This window comes from Pseudophryne corroboree, chromosome 2, assembly GCF_028390025.1.
Source record: "Pseudophryne corroboree isolate aPseCor3 chromosome 2, aPseCor3.hap2, whole genome shotgun sequence".
NCBI lineage: Eukaryota > Metazoa > Chordata > Amphibia > Anura > Myobatrachidae > Pseudophryne > Pseudophryne corroboree.
In genome coordinates, this window is record NC_086445.1 from 303,115,309 (window position 1) to 303,133,197 (window position 17,889).

Below are 17,889 nucleotides of genomic sequence, written 5' to 3' on the forward strand. Positions count from 1 at the left end.
AAACTGATGGAGGAGATGTAGTGTCATGTGTCACTTAAGCTGACAAGTTGTTCACCAGGAGCTCTTGCATCTCTTAAGATCTGGGTCAGTTGGAAAGAAAGGCACAATGTACAACTTAAACCTAGGATCAAGCAAGGTCTCCAAAATGTAATAATTCGATTTCAAGATAGTGACAACCCTTGGATCCTGCTTCATTTAATCTCCTTCAATATCTCAAACTGATTTTCCAGATGTTGTATTAGGGGAATTACTTGACTCAAGCTGGTAGTGCCTAAACTCACTTCATAGGTGGCTTCTTCAAGGAGCTTCAGTACCTTGCACAAGACAGAAGTATTCTCCACTGTACTGGGAGTAAGGTACATTTCCCCTCCTCTCCCAGTGTTGCTATTCCTCCATCTACTGGAGCAAATACAGTGTGAAATTCCACCTTGTTTCCACCTCTTGCTTCAGTTGGTGGCAAGGCAGATTGAACTGTTATTGGAGCCACTGCAATTACCTGCATGCAGCTTCTGAATGCTGAAAATGTCCTAAATTTGTTTGGGCCACAGACAGCATCTCCTGCGTGCCCCTGTCATTATAAAAAAAACTGTACTACCAAGTATATTGTGTGCAAAACATGGGACATGTTGGTATTCACCCAGCTGTAATGTTTCCACAAAATTTGTGGCATTATCAGAAATTACAAATTCTGAGGCGTGTCCAAGTGGGGTAAGCCATTCTCCTATGATGTTCCTTAGTTTTTCTAAGAGGCTGTCTGCAGTATGCATCTTAGTGAAGCTGGTGAAACAAAGAGTAGCCTGCCTCTAATTTGTTGCTGTGTGATTCTGCTGCTACTGAAGGCAATTTACCCACCCAGAGGACTGTCAACAGTCATTTAATCTTTAGTTTTGTGATTAAGTGAACAATATAATTTTGTAGGCCAATAATGACGTTTTTTTGTCCTGGTAGAGGCAAGGTATTGCTTGACTAGTAATATGGAACAGAAATGGAATTTGGTACAAGATGCACAGGACCTCATTAACTGTATAAAATGCAGCATTAGTAATAGACATTTGCTGCAGATCTAATAATAGCATAGCTGTCATGGCATCAGTGATCCGCTGTTCGACTGGGTGACAGCTGTAATACTTGATTTCCCTTGCAAAGGATTGTTTAACAGTCAATTATTTTCTTTAAATACTGGTCTTCTTGATCTCCCACTGGGAGGAAGATCCATCCCCAGCAGCAGCAGCAGCAGGCTTATTGCTGAATGGTTCTTCTGAGGAATCCTGGACAGAGGAGGAGTCACCTAGACTTATAAATTTTAATGCAAGACTACTTCGTTCATTGCTGAGGATATTGAGGATGAATATGTTGTCAGTGCAATTTGCAGGTGCTGGGATCTACTGTAATTGAGAAGAGGGAGCTAGCTGATGCTGGACTACTTGTATTTTTTTAGCAAAAGTTTTTGATGTCACAAATTATGTAAAAGCTAGGAGGATCCTAAATGGTTAATGTCCCTACCTCTACGTACTGTGGTTTTACAAATGCTACAGATGGCTTGACAATTGTTCAGAATTTTGGTAAAATATTTACACAAATAAGAGTTTTAAATTTTGGTCCTATGCCCAGGCATAACACTGGCCGCCTTCTTATCGTGAGGAAAAAAACTGCTTCCACTGGTGCCTGACTCACACAAACAACATCCTCAATTTCAACATCTTCATTAGCACCAGCGTCAGCTACACAAATATTCTGTTAATTCCCTTGCACTTCCATGGTTGCATACTCAATTTCTATATCATCAGCTATACTTCTGCTACTCATTCCCACATTTTCAGAGGGATCAGAAATGGTGGAAGGCAGATTCTCTGTGTTTATAATATTTAAAAGGTCAGGCTTACACAAAGTACTCATGGACACACTTACACTCTCCTCTGGGATTTGTGACATTTCTAATTCTGAATGCAGTTTGTTCTTCTACCTTCGTGGTTTTCATTTTTTTATACCTTTTCTAGACTCTGAGTAAAAAGGTCTTGCATCATCATGAGAGGCAGAAGTATATACCTCACTGACAGTTGCAGAACCACCACTCATAAATAAAGACCAAGGGCTGAGACTTCCCTTGCCACTGTAATTTTGTCATTTCTTTCCCTTGCCACTTGTCATTTTGATCACAAATGTCATGTACTACGTTGTGGGTTCTTTACGAAGGATGCCAAAACCATTGTTGAGGTTGTCTCATCAGTAGCACTTTTTGCATGACCACTCTGTGATTGTCAGCCACAGTCCCAGTTTCTCAGAATTTGGAAATTAGATACCTGACAGTGTTATGTGAAATTGGAGGTGTTTCTGGGTGCCAGTTGTTCAAATCTGCAGCTATGACACAGAAACATTGTTCTCCAGACATCAAAATGACCTAAATTCTCTCCTCTTTTGTCAACGCCCTCTTCAGTTACCTGCAACAAAAAAAGTGTTGTAACTTTTGAACCATAACTGCTACTTCAAATCTGTTTGCAACAATAAACTTTTCAGCAACTTCTGATGTTTTTTTGACATGTTGCACGACCCCCTGCCTTAGATTAAGGATGGCCAATTTCAAGATGGAGCCCATGTTCGACACATACCCTAAAAGATAGCCCCCCTCACCCATACCTTACTGAAGTATTCAGTTTTCCCATTTCTTGCACAGATTTTGAAACAAAAGGGTGTACTGTGACTTTTGAATCACCCTGTATAATCATCATGACTAATGATAATGGTAGCAGTTGCACTGATAGTATATGGTTGCTCTTCTCTAAAGTGATCATTATCTATTTTTCAAATTGGAGAACACTGCTGTGATTGAAATGGCTTTTACCTTTTGTATGTACATAAATAATAATTGCACAGGGGTACAGTGCACCAGAATAGTATCAAAATAGAACAATATACTTATTTTTCACTTTGTGGCACAGATCGTACTGTGGCAAGTCAAAGGGCTTTTATACAGTGCAACCAAAAAGTATTATCAGCACTTCACTTTGTCACATTTTGCTATGTTACAGCCTTATTCCAAAATGGAAACATTCATTTTTCCCCTCTAAATTCTACACTACACACATTACCCCAAGACAACGTGAAGAAAGTTTTTTTGAGATTTTTGCTAATTTATTAAAAATAAAAAACTAAGAAATCACATGTACATAAGTATTTACAGCCTTTGCCATGAAGCTCAAAATTGTGCTTAGGTGCATCCTGTTTCCACTGATCGTCCTTGAGATGTTCCTACAGATTAATTGGAGTCCACCTGTGGTAAATTCAGTTGATTGGACATGATTTGGAAAGGCACACACCTGTCTATATAAGGTCACACACTTGACAGTACATGTCTGAGCACAAACCAAGTATGAAATCAAAGGAATTGTCTGTAGACCTCTGAGACAGGATTGTCTTGACGCTCAAATCTGGGAAAGGGTACAGAAAAATATATGCTGCTTTAAAGGCCCCAATGAGCACAGTGGCCATCATCATCTGTAAATGGAAGAAGTTCGGAACCACCAGGACTCTTCCTAGAGCTGGCCAGCCATCTAAACTGAGCGATATGGGAGAAGGTCCCTAGTCAGGGAGGTGACAAAGAACCCAATGGTCACTCTGTCAGAGCTACAGTATTCCTCTGTGGAGAGAGGAGAACCTTCCAGAAGGGCAACCATCTCTGCAGCAATACAACAATCAGGCCTGTATGGTAGAGTGGCCAGATGGAAGCCACTCCTTAGTAAAAAGCACATGGCAGCCCACCTGGAGTTTGCCAAAATGCACCTGAAGGAATCTCAGACCATGAGAAACAAAATTCTCTGGTCTGAAGAGAGAAAGATTGAACTCTTTGGCATAAATGCCAGGCATCATGTTTGGAGGAAACCAGGCACCGCTCATTACTAGGCCAATACCATTCCTACAGAGAAGCATAGTGATGGCAGCATCATGCTTTGGGGATGTTTTTCAGTGGCAGGAACTGGGAGACTAGTCACGATAGAGGGAAAGATGAATACAGCAATGTACTGAGACATCATGAATAAAAATCTGCTCCAGAGTGCTCTTGACCTCAGACTGGGGTGATGGTTCATCTTTCAGCAGGACAACGACCCTAAGCACACAGCCAAGATATCAAAGGAGTGGCTTCTGGACAAGTCTGTGAATGTCCTTGAGTGGCCGAGCCAGAGCCCAGACTTGAATCCTATGGAACATCTCTGGAGAGATCTGAAACTTGCTGTGCACTGATGCTTCCCATCCAACCGGAGCATGAGAGGTGCTGCAAAGAGGAATGGGCAAAACTGCCCAAAGATAGGTGTACCAAGCTTGTGTCATCATATTCAAAAAGAATTGAGGCTGTAATTGCTGCAAAGGTGCATCAACAAAGTATTGAGTAAAGGCTGTGAATACTTATGTACATGTGATTTCTTAGTTTTTATTTTTAATAAATTAGCAAAAATCTCAAAAACATTTTTTTTTTACTGTTGTCATTATGGGGTATTGTGTGTAGAATTTTGAGGGAATAAATAAATGTATTCCATTTTGGAATAAGGCTGTAACATAACAAAATTTGGAAAAAGTGAATACTTTCCAGAAGCACTGTATGTTCGTGAATAATAAATGCACAGGGGTACAGTGTGCCAGAACAGTACAAACAATAGAGCAATTTATTTATTCTTCACTGTGCAACTTAACTCACATTGCAGCAATTCAACAAGCTTTTATATGTACATGGGGGGTAATTCTGAGTTGATCGCAGCAGCAAGTTTGTTAGCAATTGGGCAAAACCATGTGCACTGCAGGTGTGGCAGATATAACATTTGCAGAGAGAGTTAGATTTGGGTGGGTTATTTTGTTTCTGTGCAGGGTAAATACTGGCTGCTTTATTTTTACACTGCAATTTAGATTGCAGATTGAACACACCACACCCAAATCTAACTCTCTCTGCACATGTTATATCTGCCCCTCCTGCAGTGCACATGGTTTTGCCCAATTGCTAACAAAATTGCTGCTGCGATCAACTCAGAATTACCCCCATGATTAATTTAAATGCACAGTGGTATAGTGCATCAGAAAAGTACAAACAATACAACAATATATATATATATATTTTTTTTAACTTAAAATAATCAATTTTATTAACAGTTTTTAAAAAAAATTACTTTTAATTTTTTAATGTTTTTAAACTTTTTGGTATTTTTTTGGTGGGTATGGACTGCGGAGTCTGTGCAGCATGGCTTTGTGAAAGAAATAGATTGAATAGTGGACACAGCAGCACTTGTGAATGGACACAGCAGCACTTGTGGATGGACACAGCAGCACTTGTGGATGGACACAGCACAGCCACTTAAGCCACTGAATGGGCACAGCACTTGTGGATAAACACAGCATTTGTGAATGCACACAGGACAGCCACTTGTATAAAATCTGGACATAGCACAGCCACTTCTTTGGACACAGCACAGCCCCTTGTATGGTGTCTGTACACAGAATAGCTACTTGAACCAGCAGAGCACAGCACACAGCAGCATGCTGGAGAACAGAATGGAATGGTGCCTAGTCACCTGAGCAGGACCAATATAGAGAATCCAAAACCTACAGTATGAGAATCCGATGTCGGAAGGATGACATTTTGCCTCAATTTAGAATCTGAGTCTGGCAGGAAAACCTGAGCAGCGGCTCAGATATACTCAGATTCCAAAATGTTGGGTGGGCTTGGTTTTCTGATACAACTGATTCCTGTCTCAATCCACCCTAACCAGTAGTGTGTACATTAATTTCAACATGCAGCACAACCAGCATATTGCTTTTCCCTCTAAAATAGATAGATAGACCTCTCTAGGGTGTGCGGTTGTGCCTATATACACCAAGGCATCGGCATATCTAGAATTCTACTATAGGGGGGTGGTTTTAAAATTAATCTGGACTTCTCCCCCTTCCAGTCCAATCCACTAGGCCCTACTGATACACCATGCAGACACTACTAACACACACACACACACACACACACACACACACACACACACACACACACACTAGTGATACACCATACTTACACTATTAACACACACAGACACAAGTGATACACTCTAGTGATAACCATACTGTACATACACTACTAACACATACAGACAGTAATGATACACAGCACACACATCCCCTAGTAACACTCCATGCACAAAAACAATAAATACCGATTAGAAATTGATTATTGGGAAATAGTTTGACCCATAAGTAGTTACACATGTAAGAAGTTTTGCACCCACTCCCCTGGTGTACCCATGAAATATAGTTTAGTCCATTAATTAATGATATACAGGAATTTGTTCTTCTTTATTATATATGTATTAGTATTAAAGGCTGAGGTAGCAATGGGCTGATAGGTGAAGGGGTGCCTGTGTATGAGGTGCCAGGATACCCCCTTATCCCTGGCTGGCAATGGAAAGTTTGTGAAAAACTGTGGGGTGTGAACTCCCCCCTCACCCTCTCCTAACTCTGCTGCCATTTACATACTAATGGATTATTAGGATTTCACAGTGCAGGTAGGTTGATATAAGGCCGGAGCCCTCCAATCATGGACAGCTATAGCAGTGACCTGTGCCAAGCACACACCACATCTGGGATAGTCACATCCACACACCTCCACCTGAGGATAGATCCGGGTTGAGTGCTGCTATCAAGCTTCACAATCCTGTCTTCCCTGGCTTTGGGCACCACCTGGTTCTTGCTGTTCCCGGTCTGGCCTCCGGAGTCTGGTGTAGTCAGAAATCATGGCCACAACGGCAGCTCCTCCGCGGCTGCCGCTGCATGCAGAGAGTTGTGCTGCTGCTGCTGCTGGTGGTAGCAGGGGCCGGGACACACTGGGTGGTCCCACGCTGCGCCGTCTCTCTGCTGCCCTGACTCAATGTGGCCAAGTCCCGGCCATTGCACGCAGCTCCCCCGGCCTCTGCTGCCCACATGAACAACAAGGGGGCGGGGCTGGGTCACAGAGTAAGTGAGTTACAGGGGGCAATCTCTCTCATTGTCCCCTGCTGGATCCGCCACTGCACCAAGGTGTGGTTTGTGACACACAAGGCTGACCACTGAGTGCATTTAACCATCCAAGGCATGTGTCTATCAGTGTGTAACTGTACTTGTAAGTCTGCTATATATCTATCTTATAAAATGGTCCCTGTTGTAACAAAACAGGGTAAAACAAATACAGAGTGAGATAATTTTTTTTAAATAGTCTATTTGATTTATTTTTAATGAATTAACATATAACTGGATAACAGTGTGAGTAAATAAAATACTTGATATTTTTCGTTAAGAAATGTATATTTTAGTGAGGCAGGGATGTGTTGCAGTCAGTAAGGCAGGCATTTGCTGCTGTCAGTGTGGCAGTGATGTGCTTCTGTCAGTGAGGCAGTGATGTGCTTCTGTCAGTGAGGCAGTGATGAGCTGCAATCAGTGAGTTTGTGATGCGCTGCTGTCAGTGAGGAAGGGATGAGCTGCTATCAGTGAGGATCCGGGAAGTATGGATCCTAATAGTCAAAATGCAGATGCCGGAATCCCAACACTACTTGGAATGCTGGTGCTAGGATTCCAACATTGATCACTCTCCCTGTGCCGGGATCCTGACTGCCGGGATCCCAAATGAGGATTTGCCGCCCTGGCGAAGAGGTAAGCCACAGGAGGGAGGTAAGGTTTAGGCTGTGGGGAAAGGGTTAGTTTATGCTGTGGGGAGGAGGGTTAGAGTTAGGCTGCATGAAGGAGGACTTAGGGCTAGGTACCCCAAGGGAGGGGTAGGGGTAGGCTGCAGGTGAGGGTTATGTTTAGGCTGTGGGAATGGGTGGTTAGGGTTAGGCACCACCTGGGAGGCTTAGGGTCAGGTTGTATAAAAGGAGGGTTAGGGGGTTTGGGGTTAAGAGATAATATACTTACCTAGTACGTGTTGGGATCCTGATTTTCAAGATGCTGCTGTTGGTATTATGACTGACTTCATCCCAAGCAGTGGGATCCTGATACCATCCCTGTCAGTGAGGCAGAGATGTGCTGCTGTCAGTGAGGCAGGGCTTTGCTGCCTTTCTGTCTGTTAGTTGTCTCTCTGTTACTGATGCTGTTGTTTACAGTTGGGTTTATTAACAGATGGTAGTGTGACAGTTGGAAGTGTGCAGTTACGCTGGGAACTTTGAGGTCATTGGGAAATAATGCATGGTCATGTGATCTAATGTGTCCAATAATGAAACTTAGTTTTCTGTCATTATACCGTTCTATTTTATATATATAAATATATGCCTAATGTGTGTCTAACCTATGCTTTTATAAGGTGTACTGTACAAACTCATACTGGTATGCCTGGTATTTACATAGTGTAAGGACTTATTTTTTTAGTGGTGTCCGACTTGTATTAAGTCATATGAATTAGTATACTGTATTTCTCTTATTTGTGTTTTCCTTTCCAGTCAGTTTGAAGTTTGCCATATTTAATTTATAGAATGGTTACTATCTCCATTTACATATATAACAGTTTTGACTTTGCCACTGTTTTTTTAGGAGATTAAATGCCCTTCAACCTCTATTAATAGGAATAATGGGGTAGGAGAAAGAAAGAAAGAAAGAAAGAAAGAAAGAAAGAAAGAAAGAAAGAAAGAAAGAAAGAAAGAAAGAAAGAAAGAAAGAAAGAAAGAAAGAAAAAAAGAAAGATTACATTTTGCAAATAAAATCAGTAGACATAAAATCATAATTGTTCTGATTTTCTTATCAAATGAGCTATAAATTAAAAATGAAAACTATGAGCTGACATCTCCTTTAAAAACAATTGTGAAGTAGTGAAGAACATTTCTAAGTTAAGATTTCATATACTTTCTAAAATATGAGAGCATAAAATCTACAAGGAATACATTTTCAAGTGCTGATAAATGGTTACTAGAAAGGCAGAATTAAGTTACTACTAATGTGGTTGAGAAATATATTGTCCAATTTTCTACTTTGAATTTTATTTTACATTTTTTTAATGATTAATGAGGTACTGAATTATTGTTGCTGTTTAAAGTAACACTTTTGAAATAACTGCTTAGTTCTATTTTCTGTGAACGTTTACTTCAATTAATAGTGACATTAATTGAGAGAAAAGCAGTGAATATTTTATGCACAGTAGATAATTTTAGATATATAGAGAATTTTTAGGAAATGTGATTTCTTGTAATCCAGTAATATGTAGAAAATATATATTCCTGTTCCCCATACATTTGTTTCATGTGAATAATTATTGTTTAAAAGCTGCAATCTGTAGTATATGATTTTAAAGGATATTTATGAATTTTTGCACATGATTCTGTTCTTGACACCTTTCTAATTGCTTCTCCCATTTGTCTGCTTCTGGCACTTTCTTCACTTTCTTCAGACGTAACCTACTTTCTCAAGATGTCATCTTGAGAAAGGAGTTTACCTCTAAAAGATGTTGATGACAAAGTGCTGCACGGAGGAGACAGTCCGTGTGTGATCATTGCCTTACCTTAAGCTTGAGGCTGTTGATGGGTTCATCGAGCTGGGGTATCCCGGGACTTCCCAGCCACAGTGCATAGCCTCTTCCCAGGGAGGGTATGACTCACTTTTTTCCCCCTTATTTTACTGTTTTATTTATATGTATTTTATGGATGTATGAATAAATTATTTTTGACTGAGATCAAACTTCTATGTCCTGCATGATCCTTGTGAGGTCCGGGTCACTGGATCTGCAAATACTCACTAGACAGCTATCTGCTTTGAAAGTTGAAAGATACCTTTATGTGAAAGCATCCAGCTTATTAAAGTAAGTGTCACTCCATAAGGAGAGTATTGCAATTGGCTTGAGATGTACATCAAAACATAAATACTGCCACTTGAAGATTTGGAAATATAGCTTACAGTTCACCTGTTATCAACAGTTTATGTAAAGGCAGCACTGTGGTTTCTTTTCCCATTTGGTTTTTACTATTTAAAGGCTCAACAAATCCTGGATTTTGGTGCTGGGTGACAAGATTATGCAGCAAGGGAGGAAGTAGAGCCTCAGCAGCACCAGTGGAAATTTGTGAGGTGTGCCTGTATTGCAGCGGCCATTTCATGCCGAGGAATACATGTGCTGAGTGTCTGTCCTGGCCTGCGCTGACTCCTCATGTCCTTCTCAGCCTGTGCTGTCAGCAGTCTCCAAACACTCACTGCCTAGAGCTCTCCAGTAAGAGGGTTTATGCATATCTTGGGATTGTGGCTTTGGAGGAGGTAGTGATGTGGCCTTGGTGGGGGGAGGGGGATTTTATGCCCAGGGCTTGGCTGTGGTGGGGTGATTGCCTGGGGGTACAAACTTAGTTGTGTGGCTGTAGAGGTTGGTTTGTGGAGGGAGTTAGATACTCATTACTGTGGCTGTGGAGGGTGGGTGGGGGGGTTGTTGCTTGCCCAGGGGGTAGCTGCACAGCAATTTGGCTGTGGATGGCTGGTTTGCCTTGTGATACTCCCTTAGTTGTGTGGCTGTGGGGGTTGGTTTACACATGGAAGGGTGGCAGGAAGCTGCTCAGTAATGTGGCTGTGGAGGGAACATGGTCGTCTGGCCCCTACACTTTAATCCTGGCTCCTTGATTTTATAAAACATTTCAAGCCCTGATCTAAAGTGTTTTATGTTCAAAACTGAACTCTTGCTCGTCCCTATACTTAATATTCCTACTCATCACTTTTCCACATTGTTGTCAACATTACCTTCTCTCTGCCTTGTTGTCATTCTTTTACTTGGAGTTAAGTGGGTTTGTTTTTCTAGAAACTGAACCCACTCATACAGATGGAGCCACGCTAATTTTGACTCCGTCTGCAGGTGCGCCCAGTGAGGTGGACCGCTGGGAACAAATGGGACGTGCATGAGTCATAGACATGCATACGTCCCATTCACTTTGAATGGGAGAGTCTCTGTATGCTTGGCAGCGGACCAAGGCATAGGTGCGCATAGGCACACCGCTCGCCCCCGCCTGCAATGCAGCCATGCTCAATGAGCGCGTCTCCATCTGTACTTTCACATTAAGAGTAGATCCACCAGGCTCATCAAAACATAATTGAGCCTGGTAGATTGATGGTATTTTGTAAACAAGGAAAAATGTCATATTCCCGGTATCAGACCTCATGTGTTTTGGATTTCATAAAAGTCACTGCCTCGTGATTCAGGTGCCATTTTGCACAAGACACCGGTGGTTGAGGATGTGGGACTTTGGGCTCTGTGTGGGACTGTGGGCTCTGATAGGTAGTAAAATGCACAGGACATCAGTGACCAGAGGAAGAGGCCGTGGGACTGTGGTCTCTGTATAGGATTAGAGGCACTGTTAGGCACTAAAATGTTCAGAGCACTTAAAGGAGAGAGTGTGGGGCTGCAGGATCTGCCCTAGAGTCTGTAGCACTATGTAACTTAAAGGCAAAGTCACTCCAGTAATATGGGAGCATTGTATTATAATTTTATATTTGTGTTAAGTTAAATGGGCACTGTGTTATTAAATACCCATAGAGGCACTGTGGACTGTGGGCTGCAGCACTGTGATACACTGTGTTGTGTGTTCAGGCACTGTGTCAAAATATAAAGTCAATAGGGTGACATTACTAGATGACGCTGTGTTGTGTGTTCAAGCACCATGTAAAAAAATAACCTAACACTGTTGTGTGTTCAAGCCCATGAAAAGCTAAATAAAACAAAAATGCTGAGCCACTGTGTTAAAAAAATAACATTATAAGGGTTCCATATCTAGGAGTGCTGTGTTTTAGTTTTCATAAAAGTCACTGCCTCATGATTTAGGTACCATTATGCACAGGACATCGGTGGTTTAGAGTGTGTTGTGTGTTCAAGCACTGTGTGTTGTGTGTTCAAGCACTGTATAAACAAAAATGTAAAATAAAATTTGTATATTTAGGCACTGTGTAAAAAAATTAGGGTGTCATTACTAGAGATGAGCGGATTCGGTTCGTTGAGATCCGAACCCCCCGGAACTTCACCTATTTTACACGGGTCCGAAGCAGCCTCGGATCTTCCCGCCTTGCTTGGTTAACCCGAACGTGACCGAACGTCATCATCCCACTTTCGGATTCTTGCGAGATTCGTATTCTATATAAAGAGCCACGCGTTGCCGCCATTTTCACTCGTGCATTGGAGATTGAATGGAGAGGACGTGGCTGCGTTCTTCCCTGAAAAGCTCCATATCTGTGCTCAGTGTGCTGAAAATATCTGTGCTCAGTGTGCTGCAAATATCTACCTGAAAACGCTCCATATCTGTGCTCAGTGTGCTGCAAATATCTGTGCTCAGTGTGCTGCATTGTGGGGACCACCAGTATATAATTATAGTAGTACAGTACAGTAGGCCATTGCTGTATCTTGCAGCTCTGTGTCAAGTATACTATCCATATTTGTGCTGCATTATTGTGAGCAGTATATAGTAGGACAGTGCAGCATTTTGGTGACCAGCAGTACAGTACAGTAGGCCATTGCTGTATCTTGCAGCTCTGTGTCACTTGTAGTATCCTGATCAGTGCTCAATATCTGCTGCATTGTTGTGACCAGTATGTATACTGTACTGTGCGATGTGTGTTATACACCAGGTGATTTTATACATCCTGTAATCTGTACTGAGCGATGTGTGAGATACACCTGGGGATTATACACCCTGTATACTGTACTGTGCAACATTTGTGATACACCTGGTGATTATACGCCCTGTATACTGTACTGCCCGATGTGTGAGATACACCTGGGGATTATACACCCTATATACTGTACTGTGTGATGTGTGAGATACACCTGGGGATTATACACCCTATATACTGTACTGTGCGATGTGTGTGATACACCTGGTAATTAATTATACACCCTGTATACTGTACTGTGCGACGTGTGTTATACACCTGGTGATTGTACATCCTGTAATCTGTACTGAGCGATGTGTGAGATACACCTGGGGATTATACACCCTATATACTGTACTGAGTGATGTGTGAGATACACCTGGGGATTATACACCCTGTATACTGTACTGTGCAACGTGTTTTATACACCTGGTGATTATACATCCTGTTATCTGTACTGAGCGATGTGTGAGATACACCTGGGGATTATACACCCTATATACTGTACTGTGTGATGTGTGAGATACACCTGGGGATTATACACCCTATATACTGTACTGTGCGATGTGTGAGATACAACTGGTAATTAATTATACACCCTGTAAACTGTAATGTGTGATGTTTGTTATACACCTGGTGATTATACATCCTGTAATCTGTACTGAGCGATGTGTGAGATACACCTGGGGATTATACACCCTAAATTATTATTATTATTATCCTTTATTTATATGGCGCCACAAGGGTTCCGCAGTGCCCAATTACAGAGTACATAAATAATCAAACAGGAAAACAGCAACTTACAGTTGATGACAGTATAGGACAAGTACAGGGTAAATAAACATAGTTACATCAGCAGATGACACTGGAATAAGTATCAAGTGGCAGAAGACTGCTGGATGTGGTACAGTTGAAGATTATTAAAGTAAGACAAAGGATAAGCACATGAGGGAAGAGGGCCCTGCTCCTGAGAGTTTACAATCTAAAGGGGAGGGGTAGACAGACAGACATGGTTGACACAGATGGGGTACATAGAGAACGTGGAACAGAGGGTTAGGATGAGATTTGGCTGGGTTTGGTGAAGAAGTGGACGCCCAGAAGGCACAAGTCAATACTTAACAATGCAACATTTTACTGGGCTATGCAGGAGAAAATTAAAAATAGGGGAAAATAAAAATTAAAAAAAGAATCAATAACTTCTACCGCTTTCAAAAAGGTCAATGGAAGCTGAAATAATGGACAACTACCTCATGGAAGCCAGATACAGTATACCAAACAGTACTTAGCAGAGTTAGGAATGAGTGCTTATGAAATACAGTAACATTTTGTCATAATATTTCAGAAACTGCATGGCTGGTCTCTTGCACTCTTTTGCTCTAATACACCACCTGCTTTAGGATTTATATTCAAAAACATTATGTCTCCATAATCCCAAAAACGTCAGTCTTCTTGGAAAGTGGTTTGTTCCTTTGTAGGGAAAGAGAACAAATGTTCTCAAACAACGGTTTCTCAATTTCTTTTTCCTCTGGGAAGGGATTGTTGATTCACAGGAATATCTGAGCATTTCTGTAATCAGAAAGCAGCGACTTTCTACAAATGTTTACATTAGATTACGTTTGGCAAAAAAAAAAAAGTACAGAATCCCATTTAGGATGTCTTCACCAAATCGTAGACATAAATATGGAAATCGTCATCAAACTTAATGAAGTACACAGATGGTTTAGCTTCAACTTGATGAATAACCATGCCAGTACTTTTTGAGCCATCTTCTTTGGCATATTCCACTTGCTTGCCCACCAGGCTGTCCACAACCTCCCCTGGTTCTCTTTCAGCTGGAGGGGAATCATTTGAGTCTGGCATGATCCGAAGATCTCCTTCTTTATATTCATCTAAAAGTTGATACATATATAAGACTCGGTCCTTTTCAGAGGTTATATAAAACCATGTGTTCATAATAGGTGCTCGTGCTAATACCATCCCTCGTCACTTATCCTTGGAACCATCCTCTGTTTCAAACATATGCTCCACTGCTTTACCAATCATTGTGTCAGCCAAATGGGCATCGCTGATTTGGGATGAGGCAACTCTGTCTGGTAGAACAACAAGAGCAGACACCCTTTCATCCTTGTGAAGCTCAAGTCCATAGACACAATCAAATCCATCATACTTTAAAAGATAGAGGGAGGGATTTACTGGTACTTGATCCAGAACTGTTCCTTTCCACTGGGTTATTGGCCCACTGCCCTCTTTCCACCCACGCTGTATTCTACAGCCTACAATATTTCGCCTTGGCTGGGAGATTGGTTTACTTGGTCCCATATTGTTTCGATGTTTCTTATGAGATGTTCTTTTCTTCATCATATTGCAGAAACACCTGCATGTGCTGCATCAGCTCTTGATCGCTGAGCGGCCGCCTTTCCAAATGGAGTCTTCATTCATCTGTGTATTAAAGAGCAGCAGGGCTGCCAAACTAGGGTGAAAAGTATAGTCACTCCAAGTTTCATGTAGTCCTTCTAGTCTACATGAAAAAGAACCCCTTCCTTTCCACCTTTGAGAAAAACTCCGACCCTCAATTGAACAGAAGTCACGTATCTGAGGCAGATAGGATGTGTTTCCCTCCACTCCCCCTGCAGGTGATGGCTGCAGCACAGTGCTCCCCTGCGGCCAGTTGCCCCAATCCTCCTCCTCCCTCCTTTGTCAGACTCCTTCACCACCACTGTGCACCTCACTGCCCCTGAACTTCCAAGCCCTCTGCTCAGACCTTCCAGCGCTTGTTCCCTTCCCTCACCCCCTCCCTCTCCACACATGCCAGATTTGGAGCTGGCTGCTACTATACGGCTGACTGTCACTCTGCTGCCAGGACCAGGCCTCGCCTTCCTACCAAATACTGATCCCTCCAGAGCTGCATACTGTATACTGTACTGTGCGACATGTGTTATACACCTGGTAATTATACATCCTGTAATCTGTACTGAGTGATGTGTGAGATACACCTGGGGATTATACACCCTATATACTGTACTGTGCGATGTGTGAGATACAACTGGTAATTAATTATACACCCTGTAAACTGTAATGTGTGATGTTTGTTATACACCTGGTGATTATACATCCTGTAATCTGTACTGAGCGATGTGTGAGATACACCTGGGGATTATACACCCTAAATTATTATTATTATTATCCTTTATTTATATGGCGCCACAAGGGTTCCGCAGTGCCCAATTACAGAGTACATAAATAATCAAACAGGAAAACAGCAACTTACAGTTGATGACAGTATAGGACAAGTACAGGGTAAATAAACATAGTTACATCAGCAGATGACACTGGAATAAGTATCAAGTGGCAGAAGACTGCTGGATGTGGTACAGTTGAAGATTATTAAAGTAAGACAAAGGATAAGCACATGAGGGAAGAGGGCCCTGCTCCTGAGAGTTTACAATCTAAAGGGGAGGGGTAGACAGACAGACATGGTTGACACAGATGGGGTACATAGAGAACGTGGAACAGAGGGTTAGGATGAGATTTGGCTGGGTTTGGTGAAGAAGTGGACGCCCAGAAGGCACAAGTCAATACTTAACAATGCAACATTTTACTGGGCTATGCAGGAGAAAATTAAAAATAGGGGAAAATAAAAATTAAAAAAAGAATCAATAACTTCTACCGCTTTCAAAAAGGTCAATGGAAGCTGAAATAATGGACAACTACCTCATGGAAGCCAGATACAGTATACCAAACAGTACTTAGCAGAGTTAGGAATGAGTGCTTATGAAATACAGTAACATTTTGTCATAATATTTCAGAAACTGCATGGCTGGTCTCTTGCACTCTTTTGCTCTAATACACCACCTGCTTTAGGATTTATATTCAAAAACATTATGTCTCCATAATCCCAAAAACGTCAGTCTTCTTGGAAAGTGGTTTGTTCCTTTGTAGGGAAAGAGAACAAATGTTCTCAAACAACGGTTTCTCAATTTCTTTTTCCTCTGGGAAGGGATTGTTGATTCACAGGAATATCTGAGCATTTCTGTAATCAGAAAGCAGCGACTTTCTACAAATGTTTACATTAGATTACGTTTGGCAAAAAAAAAAAAGTACAGAATCCCATTTAGGATGTCTTCACCAAATCGTAGACATAAATATGGAAATCGTCATCAAACTTAATGAAGTACACAGATGGTTTAGCTTCAACTTGATGAATAACCATGCCAGTACTTTTTGAGCCATCTTCTTTGGCATATTCCACTTGCTTGCCCACCAGGCTGTCCACAACCTCCCCTGGTTCTCTTTCAGCTGGAGGGGAATCATTTGAGTCTGGCATGATCCGAAGATCTCCTTCTTTATATTCATCTAAAAGTTGATACATATATAAGACTCGGTCCTTTTCAGAGGTTATATAAAACCATGTGTTCATAATAGGTGCTCGTGCTAATACCATCCCTCGTCACTTATCCTTGGAACCATCCTCTGTTTCAAACATATGCTCCACTGCTTTACCAATCATTGTGTCAGCCAAATGGGCATCGCTGATTTGGGATGAGGCAACTCTGTCTGGTAGAACAACAAGAGCAGACACCCTTTCATCCTTGTGAAGCTCAAGTCCATAGACACAATCAAATCCATCATACTTTAAAAGATAGAGGGAGGGATTTACTGGTACTTGATCCAGAACTGTTCCTTTCCACTGGGTTATTGGCCCACTGCCCTCTTTCCACCCACGCTGTATTCTACAGCCTACAATATTTCGCCTTGGCTGGGAGATTGGTTTACTTGGTCCCATATTGTTTCGATGTTTCTTATGAGATGTTCTTTTCTTCATCATATTGCAGAAACACCTGCATGTGCTGCATCAGCTCTTGATCGCTGAGCGGCCGCCTTTCCAAATGGAGTCTTCATTCATCTGTGTATTAAAGAGCAGCAGGGCTGCCAAACTAGGGTGAAAAGTATAGTCACTCCAAGTTTCATGTAGTCCTTCCAGTCTACATGAAAAAGAACCCCTTCCTTTCCACCTTTGAGAAAAACTCCGACCCTCAATTGAACAGAAGTCACGTATCTGAGGCAGATAGGATGTGTTTCCCTCCACTCCCCCTGCAGGTGATGGCTGCAGCACAGTGCTCCCCTGCGGCCAGTTGCCCCAATCCTCCTCCTCCCTCCTTTGTCAGACTCCTTCACCACCACTGTGCACCTCACTGCCCCTGAACTTCCAAGCCCTCTGCTCAGACCTTCCAGCGCTTGTTCCCTTCCCTCACCCCCTCCCTCTCCACACATGCCAGATTTGGAGCTGGCTGCTAC

The 17,889-nt window shown here is 41.9% G+C and overlaps 2 pseudogenes; both read right to left on the minus strand.

Annotated features, from left to right (window-relative positions):
- Window positions 1-14,174: 14,174 nt before the first annotated feature.
- Window positions 14,175-15,029, minus strand: LOC135050752 (spindlin-Z-like; annotated as a pseudogene).
- A 1,609-nt stretch (window positions 15,030-16,638) lies between these two features.
- LOC135050753 (spindlin-Z-like) lies at window positions 16,639-17,493 on the minus strand (annotated as a pseudogene).
- Window positions 17,494-17,889: the final 396 nt, after the last annotated feature.